The sequence below is a fragment of the Hordeum vulgare genome, chromosome 6H (genome assembly GCF_904849725.1).
Source record: "Hordeum vulgare subsp. vulgare chromosome 6H, MorexV3_pseudomolecules_assembly, whole genome shotgun sequence".
NCBI lineage: Eukaryota > Viridiplantae > Streptophyta > Magnoliopsida > Poales > Poaceae > Hordeum > Hordeum vulgare.
The window spans coordinates 534,412,379-534,424,132 of NC_058523.1; the positions used below are offsets into that span (position 1 = coordinate 534,412,379).

The 11,754-nt window shown below is 44.1% G+C and overlaps 1 pseudogene; it reads left to right on the forward strand.

Moving 5' to 3' along the window:
- Positions 1-860: 860 nt before the first annotated feature.
- Positions 861-5,153, forward strand: LOC123406243 (annotated as a pseudogene).
- Positions 5,154-11,754: the final 6,601 nt, after the last annotated feature.

Consider the following 11,754-nt stretch of genomic DNA (forward strand, 5'->3'; position numbering starts at 1 on the left):
CCCCTGGTCCTTCTTGGCCTTGTATATCTGGATGGAGGGTGTGATATATAACAGCGGCAGAAGCAGCGCAGCAAGGAACACAATAGAGATCAAGGCGTACTCTGGTGGGGGAGAACTTCAGGTATTTCCCCATCCCATCTACTCCTAGCACAAAACACTTTTTTTTTTGAGAAGGAGGAAACGAGCCCCCGGCCTCTGCATCTATCGATGCATGCAGCCATATTATTAAAAATCCAAAGTAACAAAATAGTTCGAGATAAGCCTGAAGGCTGAAAATAAAATGAATCTAAAACTAAACTAACTCTTAAGAAGTAGCCACATCCGGCGTAACTAATAGCAGACTACGATGCCTATACACCTAGTCTATTACTAGCACAAAACACTTCTGCATTCCGCAAGCAAGCTCGTGCTTCAAACATGTGTGGGTGTGCTCCAAATTTGCCAAGCTTTTCCCCCTTGGTGGACGGCTCTTTCATCTCATGTTCGTCTTTCTCTACTACCATTTTTGGCTGAAATGATGCAATCCACCTTTTCTTACATATGTTCTTGCTTTCTTGTGATTTTTTGTTATTATTATCATCATTACCGAGTGGAACTCCCTACTTGAGTTAAGCAGTCTAGACATGCATAACTACAAGAGAACGCTATCCTACGATAGTTTGACGTAAGAAGATAGTGGCAATTTTCTTATGCTTATTTAATCGACGAGGCAAATATTTTACCTTCGTTTCTTGAAGAAAAAGATGGTAATATATATCAATGATGCATAAGCAGGGTAATTTTTTTTTAGAGAGAATTGGCATAGGGTGAATCCGGTCAGTTCTCACCACGGTCTAAGCCATGCAACATCCATCTCCAGCTTAAAATCAACGCTGACTATACAGCCCAAAGCGAAAACATCCATCTCCAGCTTAAAATCAACCTGAACACCAGCCGAAGCCAGGAAACGTAAAACAACTCTAACTTCTCAGTCCGGTGTTCTCTCAATCATGCACCATCACTTGCAACTTAGAGATCATGGACAGCACGGCCTCCTTTTTTTCTTGCTGGCAACATCTTCCACCTTAACACGAACAAGATCGCCTTGTGAAGTGCTCCCTCCGTAAAGATATATATGTTGGTTTATATAGTTCACTAAAATACTCTCTCCGTCTGGAAATACTTGTCCTATATTTCTAGGACAAGTATTTCCGGACGGAGGGAGTAGTGATAAACGCTCTAATATCTCTTCACAGAGGGAGTACCTGTTCAGGGCCAGAAGTAACATGACGGTTAAAAATGAAAGCACTGCACGCGGTCCAGATTGCCCACGCAATGCTGGCCATCAAGTCCACATCTCGTGATTATAAGTAGACACCCCTGCCCGCGTGCAAATCTTAATAAAAACAGCTCTAGTTGATGGTGAGCAAAGACACTATGGTGCATCCCTGACGCAACACCAAAGTGTACCCCCACAAAAGACAGGAAAACAGAAGGTGATCACTCGATCGACACAAATTGCAACATGTTTGTCCCGGACGGCCTTTCTTGAATTCTCCCTCTAAAACAAAGCCACGAGAAGATTTTGAAATTCAGTGGGATGTGGGATTTCCATAAATCTAAGTATAATAGTTTACCAGACTTCAAGCTGAATTATGAAAACCATTGTACTAACTATTACTACAAATCACGCCTTTTACGGTACTATCTTGTAATGCAAGGTTGCTATTTTATGGAAAAATCTCACGATTGTGGTTCATAAGTCAAACATATAAGAAGCATGCGTGCATTCAAGGCTTAATTTCTTCAACTTTGTCGCTTGTCAGGGAACTGCGCCAAAATGTTACCTGTTCTAAGATTTGTTCTCTTGCCCTCTGTGCTCGTACTGGCATCAGCTTCACATTTCCCAGCACTTGCATCCAGCAATGAAACTGATCTGGATGCCCTGCTAGCATTGAAGGCGGGTCTAAGCCATCACTTAGATGCACTAGATTCATGGAACACAACTACTAACTTCTGCCAATGGCATGGTGTCATCTGCAGCCTCAACCATGGGCAAAGGGTCTCAGAACTTAATCTCTCCTCGGTGGGGCTTCGTGGATACATAGCCCCTTCCCTGGGTAACCTCTCTAACCTGAGAAGTCTAGATCTCAGCTACAATCTATTTCATGGTGAAATCCCAAGGACGATTGGACAGTTGTCCCAATTGTCATATCTTGACCTAAGAAACAATTCAATCCAGGGAGAAATTCCTTGGACAATTGGCCAGCTACGAAAGTTATCGAACCTATACCTCTCAAATAATTCAATTGAAGGTGGGATCACATATGGCCTGAGGAACTGCACCTGTCTTGTAAGCATCAAACTTGACCTGAACAACCTCCATCAAGAAATCCCTGATTGGCTTGGAGACTTGTCAAAGATTGAGATAATGTCACTCGGGAAGAACAAGTTCACGGGGCTCATCCCACCATCACTTGGCAACTTGTCATCGCTGCGGATATTGAACATCAATGACAATCAGCTGAGTGGTTCAATTCCTGGGAGTCTTGGCAGGATAAGTAAACTTGAGATGCTAGCACTGCATGTAAACCACCTCTCAGGCATCACTCCAAGAACAGTCTTCAACATTTCCTCGCTCATCCACATTAGTCTGCAGAAGAATGAGCTAAGTGGCACACTTCCCACCGATTTGGGCAATGGACTACCAAAAATCAAATACCTTATCCTTGCATTGAATCATTTCACAGGAAAGGTTCCAGCTTCAATTGCAAATGCAACCACGATTCAGTCAATTGACCTCTCTGAAAACAACCTCACTGGATTCGTGCCTCCAGAGATTGGAACACTCTGCCCGTACTTCCTGATTCTCAAGGGAAACCAGCTGAAGTCAAGCACTGCCCAGGACTGGGGGTTCATCACTTCATTAACAAATTGTACTAGTGTCCAAGGTGTCATATTGCGATACAACAGGTTTAGTGGCGTGCTTCCAAGTTCTATCGCAAACCTGTCCAGGCAACTCGAATTTTTTGATATTAGTTTCAATGAGATTTATGGCAAGATACCAGTTGGCATTGGCAACTTCCCTAATCTAATCAAGCTCGGACTCTCCAGCAATCGATTTACGGGTGTCATACCAGACAACATAGGGAAGTTGAAAATGCTCCAGTGGTTGACACTAGATAATAACCGTATTTCTGGGATGATGCCATCTTCGCTTGGGAACTTAACACAGTTGGAGCACCTTTCAGTAGCTAACAATGTCTTGCAAGGATATCTTCCAGCAAACCTTGGGAATCTCCAACGGCTCGTTTATGCAAACTTTTCAAACAATGCGCTTTCAGGTCCCTTACCTAGAGAGATTTTTAGCCTGTCATCCTTGTCATACATTTTGGATTTGTCTGGGAATCGTTTCAGTAGTTATCTTCCATCCGAAGTAGGTGGCCTCACAAAGCTCACATACTTGTACATCCATGAGAACAACCTATCTGGGACGCTGCCAGATGCTCTCAGCAACTGTGAGAGTTTGATGGAGCTCCGTTTGGATGGTAACTACTTCAATGGTATCATTCCTATCTCCATAAGCAAAATGCGAGGCTTGGCACTGCTGAATTTGACAAAAAATGCACTCACAGGTGCAATCCCTCAAGAGATAGGACTCATGAATGGCCTGAAAGAACTCTACCTTGCACACAATAATTTGTCTGCACAGATTCCCGAGACATTGGAAAGCATGACGTCACTTTACCAGCTTGACTTATCCTTCAACCTTCTTGATGGGCAAGTCCCAGCACGTGGTGTGTTTGCTAATTCGACCGGATTCTTATTTGATGGGAATGATAAGCTTTGTGGTGGTATTTCCGAGTTGGGTTTGCCTTCATGCCCAATCAAACAAGTTATGCACAATCAGAGAATAACTCGGGTCGTTCGAAATGCAGTTATTTCTGGTGCTAGTATCATATTACTTCTGTGCTTGATCCTGGCACTAGTTGTGTTCTCATTAAAAGGGAAATTAAGCCTACCATCTGCCAGAACAGCACCATTAGCTCCGCCGTTCATGGATGACATGTATCCTCGAGTTTCTTACTCAGACTTGGCCCAAGCAACAGATGGCTTCGCAGCCAATAATATAGTTGGCACAGGACAGTATGGATGTGTTTATAAGGGTAGGATGCTACTGAAAGAATCCATGATTACTGTCGCTGTAAAGGTTTTTGACCCTGAGCAATCTGGCTCTTCAAAAAGTTTTGTGGCTGAGTGTAAGGCTCTTAGCAAAATCCGCCACCGCAATTTGATTGGCATCAGAACTTGCTGCTCTGACTTGAACCAAAATGACTTCAAAGCTATTGTATTTGATTACATGCCTCACGGGAATCTTGGTAAGTGGTTACATCAGGACACATGTGCACCTAATCCAATCAGAGTTCTAACACTAATGCAGAGACTGGGCATTGCTACTGATATTGCTGCGGCATTAGACTATTTGCACAACAACTGCCAACCAGCAATAGTTCACTGTGACTTGAAGCCCAGTAACATTCTTCTTGGGGAGGGCCTGGTTACTCATATTGGGGACTTTGGCCTTGCGAAGATTCTCACTGATCCAGAAGGAGAGCAATTAATCAATTCGAAGAGTTCGTTAGTGGGAACAATTGGATATGTTGCTCCAGGTAACTGATTTCTTATCCTGTTTTTAGGCCCAGCAAGTGTTGTCGTTGTTTGGCATATTATTCATGTGGGTTTGTACGCTGCAGAATATGGTGAAGGTGGTCAGATATCTCCATGTGGGGATGTCTATAGTTTTGGTATTGTGCTCCTTGAGATGTTTACAGCAAAGGCGCCTACAGATGCAATGTTCACCGGTGGATTTACCTTACTAGAGTATGCAAAGATAGCATATCCAACACAACTGATGGAGATTATTGACCCCCTTCTGCTATCAGTTGAGAGTACACTAGGAGATATCAATACTATCATGTACTTTGTCACAAGACTTGCCCTAGGATGCAGCAGGAAAAAACCAGCTGAAAGGTTATCCATTGGAGATGTAATTGCTGAGATGAACAAGATAAAGGCTTTGCCATGCTGCAGAATTAACTAGGCAAAGCAGTTCTAGGCGATTGAACATTAGTGCAGTGGTCGCAAGATATGCTAGCTGCGAGAATAAAAATTAGTTGAGGATTAGTATAAGAGCATGACAGACAACAGTATGCTTTCTTATATGAATTGTAAGCACATGTATTCATCAGTTCTCTACTTCATTAAACCATAATTATTTCGCATGTTTCTACGGAAAAAGACTCTAAGATGGAAGCACTTATGAGCTGCAAAAAGAGAAAGTAAGAGGTCCTAACCGTATTGTTTTGGTACCGTATTATATTTAACCAGATTCACATGCCAAATATCTTTTCTGACTTTCTTCGCCACAATGGACTTTGGTTCTGTCTGGTAAACTTCTCCACAGCACATTAGAACTTATTGAGAGTTTTGAGTTGCAGTGGCAGTCATGTACATTTCACGGGAAGATAAAAATGTCAAGAAAACCAGTTTCTTACTTAGAAACAACAAAATAGAAAGTGCTTATTAGTTAGAAACAATAAAATACGGTGATCTAGGGGGAAGCATAACTCTGCTTCTATTGGAACAGGGGGGCACTACTACCCGAATAATAAACATGGAAAGTGAGATGCATTTTGTATAGCAACGAGTAAATATAATAACCAGACAGTTTGTACCTAAACATAGCCTAGACTATATAAGATAATTAAAGTCTGCAACAATATGAATGTGCAAGAATTTTGACGAAAATAGTGTTTATTGTCCACCTTTATGTTCCAGAGCAAAAGGCTTGTCTCAGATCATTGCTAGAGCTGCATACAAGGAGTCAAGCAGCACAGTTCAGTCAGTTTCACTGTAACATATTGCCTTTAATGCGCAAAATAATTGCCCAGAGGGCTAGCCATTTCATGGAACTCCACCATAGAATTTTCAAGGAATCAGCAAGTAATATTGGAGTACTAGAAATGCAACATCTGACAACTAGAAATTATAGAAAGGGTTTTCCCTGTTTCTCTATTACATGTTACATTTATGAAGAAGAAGAAAAGGATATATTCATCAAAACTATGTGTAGATGTGAAGGCTGCAATCTAAGATATGACATAACTAGATAGTATTTACTCATGAATATCTAGAACGCTACCAAATGTACAGTGTATGATTTCTCAAACTTTGTCAGAAAAGTGTGTGTATTTGGCACAACCAAGTAAAAGCAGTCACGAAATTATACCGAAACTATGTTTTTTGACCATGATGAACTGCAGTCCGTGTCAATAAGCACTCTGGAGCTTAAAATGTTAGCCACACCCCAGAAAATTCGACACCCCTGAATCCCTGCAAAATATGTGAGTCGAGGTAGACCACTAGAGAAGTTAAACCTGGAGAACCCAGAATCATCCATCAAACCCATTCCCTTCTCCAATGCAGTTCCAATATAAACATTCTCTTGGATCTAGCATTAAATCCAAAATTGCAAACCTCTACGGATCAATGCCGGCAACAAGGAATCCATACCTGAATTTTCCGTACAAACCGCAGTCAGCTGCCACATACTGCCTGAACAGGAGAAGGAGGCGAGCAGGAGGCAGTAATTTTGGTGTCGGGCAGCAACTTCAGGTACCGGGCGAGGCGACGGCTGCCCAAGACAGGGTCCAGCCAGGGAGACGTACGTCGAGGGAGCTGCCCGATTCTTGGACGGTGGTGGTGGTGTAGGCAAGAACCTCTAGCGGGAGGTGGCGGGCGCGGGCGCGGGCGGCGATGAAAGACGGATCTTCGGCGAGGCGGCGCCAGCGCCGGCAAACTGCACGGCACGGAGGATGGCGTGGGCGGGGAGGCGGAAGAGGATTTCCGCGACGACGTTGTCGAAGAATTCGCCGGGCTGCTCCGTCGTCCTCAACTGCGTCTTCGAAATGCATATGCGAGTTGTGAGTAGTGCGCGGCGCACATGGATAGATAAGATATTCTTTTTTTTTTTGAGTAGAGGATAGATAAGATATTCGCTCCGTCTCAAATTAACTCTCTTACCTTTGTACTAAATTTAAGACATTTATTTTAAAACGAAGAAAGTATTAATTTTATTGTTGTTATGTTTAAAAACTTACCCCAAGACATCATTAGTTGCAAAGTAGATCATACTCCCTCCATTCCTAAATATAAATAAGAGAAGGTTCATGTAGTTGGTACATGCATAAATGATTTATACTACTCCCTCCATTCCTAAATATAAGTCTTTAAAGAAATTTCATTAGTGGACTACATACGGATGTATATAGACATATTTTAGAGTGTAGATTCACTCATTTTGCTTCGTATGTAGACTCACAGTGAAATATCTTAAAAGACTTATATTTAAAAACAGAGGGAGTAGTAGGTAGTGATAGTGGCTACTGGACACGGAATAGGGAAGCTCGTGTTTTCTTTTTAGATCTATAAGATGTTGATCCTTGGGTTAGGTTTGTCTCTGTTTTTGCTCGACCACTGCAATACATTCAGGGCAGAAAAGGAGCGAAAGATAAATAGAACCAAAAGACAGAAGTGAATAGATCTATACGACAGATACATTGTTGACTGAGATAATAAGTTTTAATTAATATAAATTAAGATGGGAGGAAGAAATAATTAGCATGTGAGTAACTTCTTATGCGTAAACAAATCGAGGCTAGGCGGAGCAAAAAATGCGGAATCAGCTAAACAATCTGTAAGTAAATCAAAGAGTTGACTGACCTTCATATATAAATGGATTGGTCCTAGTAAGCCTCAAGTAGTTGACTGCCTTGTGCCCAGCTTAATCGTGGATCAACCCGGCAATAAAAGAAAATTAGAATTATAGTTATTTGCCACTTTCAGTATGTGGCTTCGTAGAATTACCGCTGTGAAGATTGACTTCGGTTGCTATATTCATATAGCGGGGCGAAAGCCTATTTCGAGAAGATTGACTTCGTAAAAATGCCATCCGGTTCATGTGCACTTTTATTACCATGCCATTTTTCAAATTTTTTTATTGCTTTTCTTTTTCATTTCCATTTTCTAGCACCTGAAAGGACCAAAATGTCCATGATGTTAGCTAGCCCTCCCCTGCTGGAGAAGTGATCTAGTGGCAAGGGTGGTGCTGAAGAGAAGACGGATGCCTTGTGCTGGTCCTGAGCAAGTGGTGTGATGGCAGCAGAGGCCGAAGGAGGATTATATGGATGCCTATGTAGGTCCTGAAGGTGTTGAATGCAAGCAACATGTAAGTCACATTTGTTGTAATATTGAGCTTGATTATGGACTGCAATTTGGAAATTACATCAAAAATAGCATGCCACGTTTAGTTTCACAACCAGGATCAACTGAGCTACAATTCGACAAATGAATAATGCCGCAAATTTCAGTACATAAGCTGCAATCTGTTTTTTTTTTGCAGTTGTTTTAACTTATTCAAAACCAACAATGGAATTGTAGGTAAAACCGGCAAATGTATGTAGACCTCAAATTTAAGTACATTGGCAAGGGGGGGGGGGGTGTACGGACACTTCAACCATGATTCATATATGGATATGAAATAAGTTCACATCTCCCCCAAAAAAGTGATGAGGTCACCTAATGAGTTCATAGATAAAATTAAAATGAATTCACAATTCAAAATATATATGAGCTCATGGCTCAGAGAAATTGAAGAAATTGAGTTCAAGTAGAAGCAAACTACTTGATGAGATAAGTCTGAAACCCGGTGACTGAAACTTGATTTATGTTTAATATAATATGGACATGTGCATCATCTGATGCACACGCCGGGGTAATCCCCTGGTCCAACCGAGGTGATGAAGTTGGTCGACTGGTGACGTCGAAGTCCCTGGAGCAGGTTGATGAAGAGATGGCGAAGCTCCCGGTCTAGCCGAGGTGACTGAGGGAGTCCGGGATTAAGGGGGTCTTCAGGACACTTATCTGTTCTTATGGGTCGGGTTCCTGGGTCGTTCGACCATCTTTGAAGATATGGAGATCAAGGTGGACTCTTTCGAAGACTTGGCGTGCAGGCCAAGACAAAATGCTAATCCGCATATTTCTTTCCTTGATGTAACCGTCGTTGTGTAAACCCTAGCGCTCCTGGTATCTATATAAACCGGGGGGTTGTAGTACATAGGGGACTTACGTTCACTACGATTAGGGTTTTACACCACATCATCCGATCTCGAGATAGATCAACTCTATACTCTGTACTACTTCATCATTACAACAAGAGGAGGACGTAGGGTTTTAACTCCATCAAGAGGGCCCGAACCTGGGTAAAACATCGTCTCCTTCATCCCTTGTTACCCGTCGGTCCAAGATCCATAGTTCAGACCCCCTACTTGAGATCATCCGATTTTAACACCGACATTGGTGCTTTCATTGAGAACCTGCTATGGAAATATGGAAGGATCAATGGCTCGCCTCATCATTAACGACGACATCCGCATCGGGGATGTTTTCGTCCCTGGTGTCGTGGTTTTGTCACGGCAGATGTCCTCGTGAAAGGACTTAGTACTGGAGCCATCGCACCTTGATGGCGACTCAAAGGGGTTAAGCGAGAGAGACACGGCGATTTACCCAGGTTCGGCCCCTCGCGTGGAGGTAATAGCCTACGTCCTGCTTGGCGTGTATTGATGTGGATTCGATTACAAGAAAGGCGTAACTCGCCTTACCTAGCACTCGATGATTTCTAACCTGCCTCTCCTCCTCCAGACTCGCCTTTATATATAGGTCGAAGCCTCAGGGTTTACAAAAGTCCCTTCCTCTTTACGAATCGTGACCACCACGGTTTCTAAGTCGCCGTCTTGTAAAACCCGGAGACCTTCCATAAATCATAGCCATCCTGCGACTTTGAACCTCCCAGGCTGAGGCCCAACTAACCCTAAAGGATGAATCGCCTTACAAGTAACCCGGCCCACATTTGGCGGGTCACTTAATAGGCAATATCCCCAACATTAGGCCCCAAAATTGACTTGAATCTTCATGCCAATGCTTCCGTTTTAGTTGAAGGTGATTCACTCCTTTGTATTCCTCCATACGCCAGAAATTTTAACTCGCCAACCCGTACCGGAAAAAATCTTTGAGCCGCCAATGCATTTCCCGTCAGCACTTTCCTTAGCCCTCGATTTTCGGGATCTTCACCATAATCCCAACGGATCTTTTAGTGCATCATTATCCCAAAATTTTCGGACGTCATCATAGCGAATCTTTTCTTCCTCGACGGTTCCCGCTCACGGCGCCTCGATCCCCGCGCCCGTCCTGATAAATAGGTGGAAAGGACAGGGCTGACACCGGCCACCTACCAGTCTCGTCAGTCCCTCCACCATCATCACAGCGAGAAGTGACGCTCCGCATCCCGAAAGCTTCGCCGCCGGCCGCGAACTCCAGTGTTGCCCGCAAGCCGTCGCCGTTCGAAGAACTCCGGCGCCGCCTGCAAGCCGTCGCCGCTGGAGAAGCCCCGGCGCCGCCCGCAAGCCGTCGCCGTTCGAAGAGCTCCTGTGCCGCCCGCAAGCCATCGCCATTGCCAGGCTCCGCCGTCGCCGAGGGCCTCTCCATTCTCCGGGACCCCTGTGCTTCTCCAACAGCCTCCGCCACCGCCGATCTTCTTCGGCCAAGATCTTCAGGTTAGGCCGCTGTTTCCCCCTCTTTAGAGGTAGATTTATCTCTTGTTCATGCTCCCGCCATTGTCATGCTTCCGCCATTACCATAGCTCCGAAGACCTCCACTCGCAACCATCCATTATCCTTGAACTGATTTAACCCGAGCGCCATTAGGGCACCCAGCGTCTTGAATAGTCTTATCCATCTGTGTTCTTGCGAATTTTCTAAATACACTAGTCTCTTCAAACATGAAGCACCACCCTGATCGTACATCGTTCATGTTTTAGCCATGTCCGCAAGTTTTTACATCTGTTCAACAGATCCATTCCTCATTCACTGTTTGTAAAAAGCTGTTTGGAAACTTCGTCCTTCCCCTAGTATTCCGGAAAAAATAAAGTCCACCACCCACAGTAACATCACTTCTGAGAATATCTCTGCTCCGACAAATCGCCACATCGGCCTAACCCGGCCTCCTAGTCCGGCGGTTTAAGCAAGAGCTGATCCCGATTCACATAGTAAATGTTCGAGACATGTAATACCATATTCTTACCTATTTGTAGCATGGGTGCCGTTTTCAAGAGCGACTGGCTCCCTACCAAAGTCGATGATGCTGTTTTGGCGAATTACGTGAAAGCGGGCTGTTTGGATCCTCAAGACGTCATTGGATGGCGCACCGGGTTAGGAGAAGACCCCCCCAACCCCAAGGAAGGGGAGATAGTAGTTTTTGTGGAACACTTGGAACGGGGTTTCAAGCCGCCCGGATCTAAATTCCTTAGGGACGCTCTGAACTTCATGAATGTCCGACTCCAGGATTTGGGACCCAATTCCATAAGCAACCTAAGTCAATTCCAAGTCCTTTGCGAAGCTTATTTGCGGATTGAGCCTTCCGTCCCTCTGTTTTGGTACTTTTTCCACTTGAATCGCCAGACGGAATTCCACAACGGCCCCAGTTTGGAACTCGGCGGGGTCAACGTCCAGCGTCGCAGGGACAGTCCGTTCCCTTCACTCACTATGCCTAGCCATCCCAAAGGCTGGGGCGAGTCTTGGTTTTACTGCAAAGAAACATCCCCTGCCGGCGAGAACAAACTTCAGGGCTACAGGCCAAGCCGCCTTCCGGTCAACTTCAAGC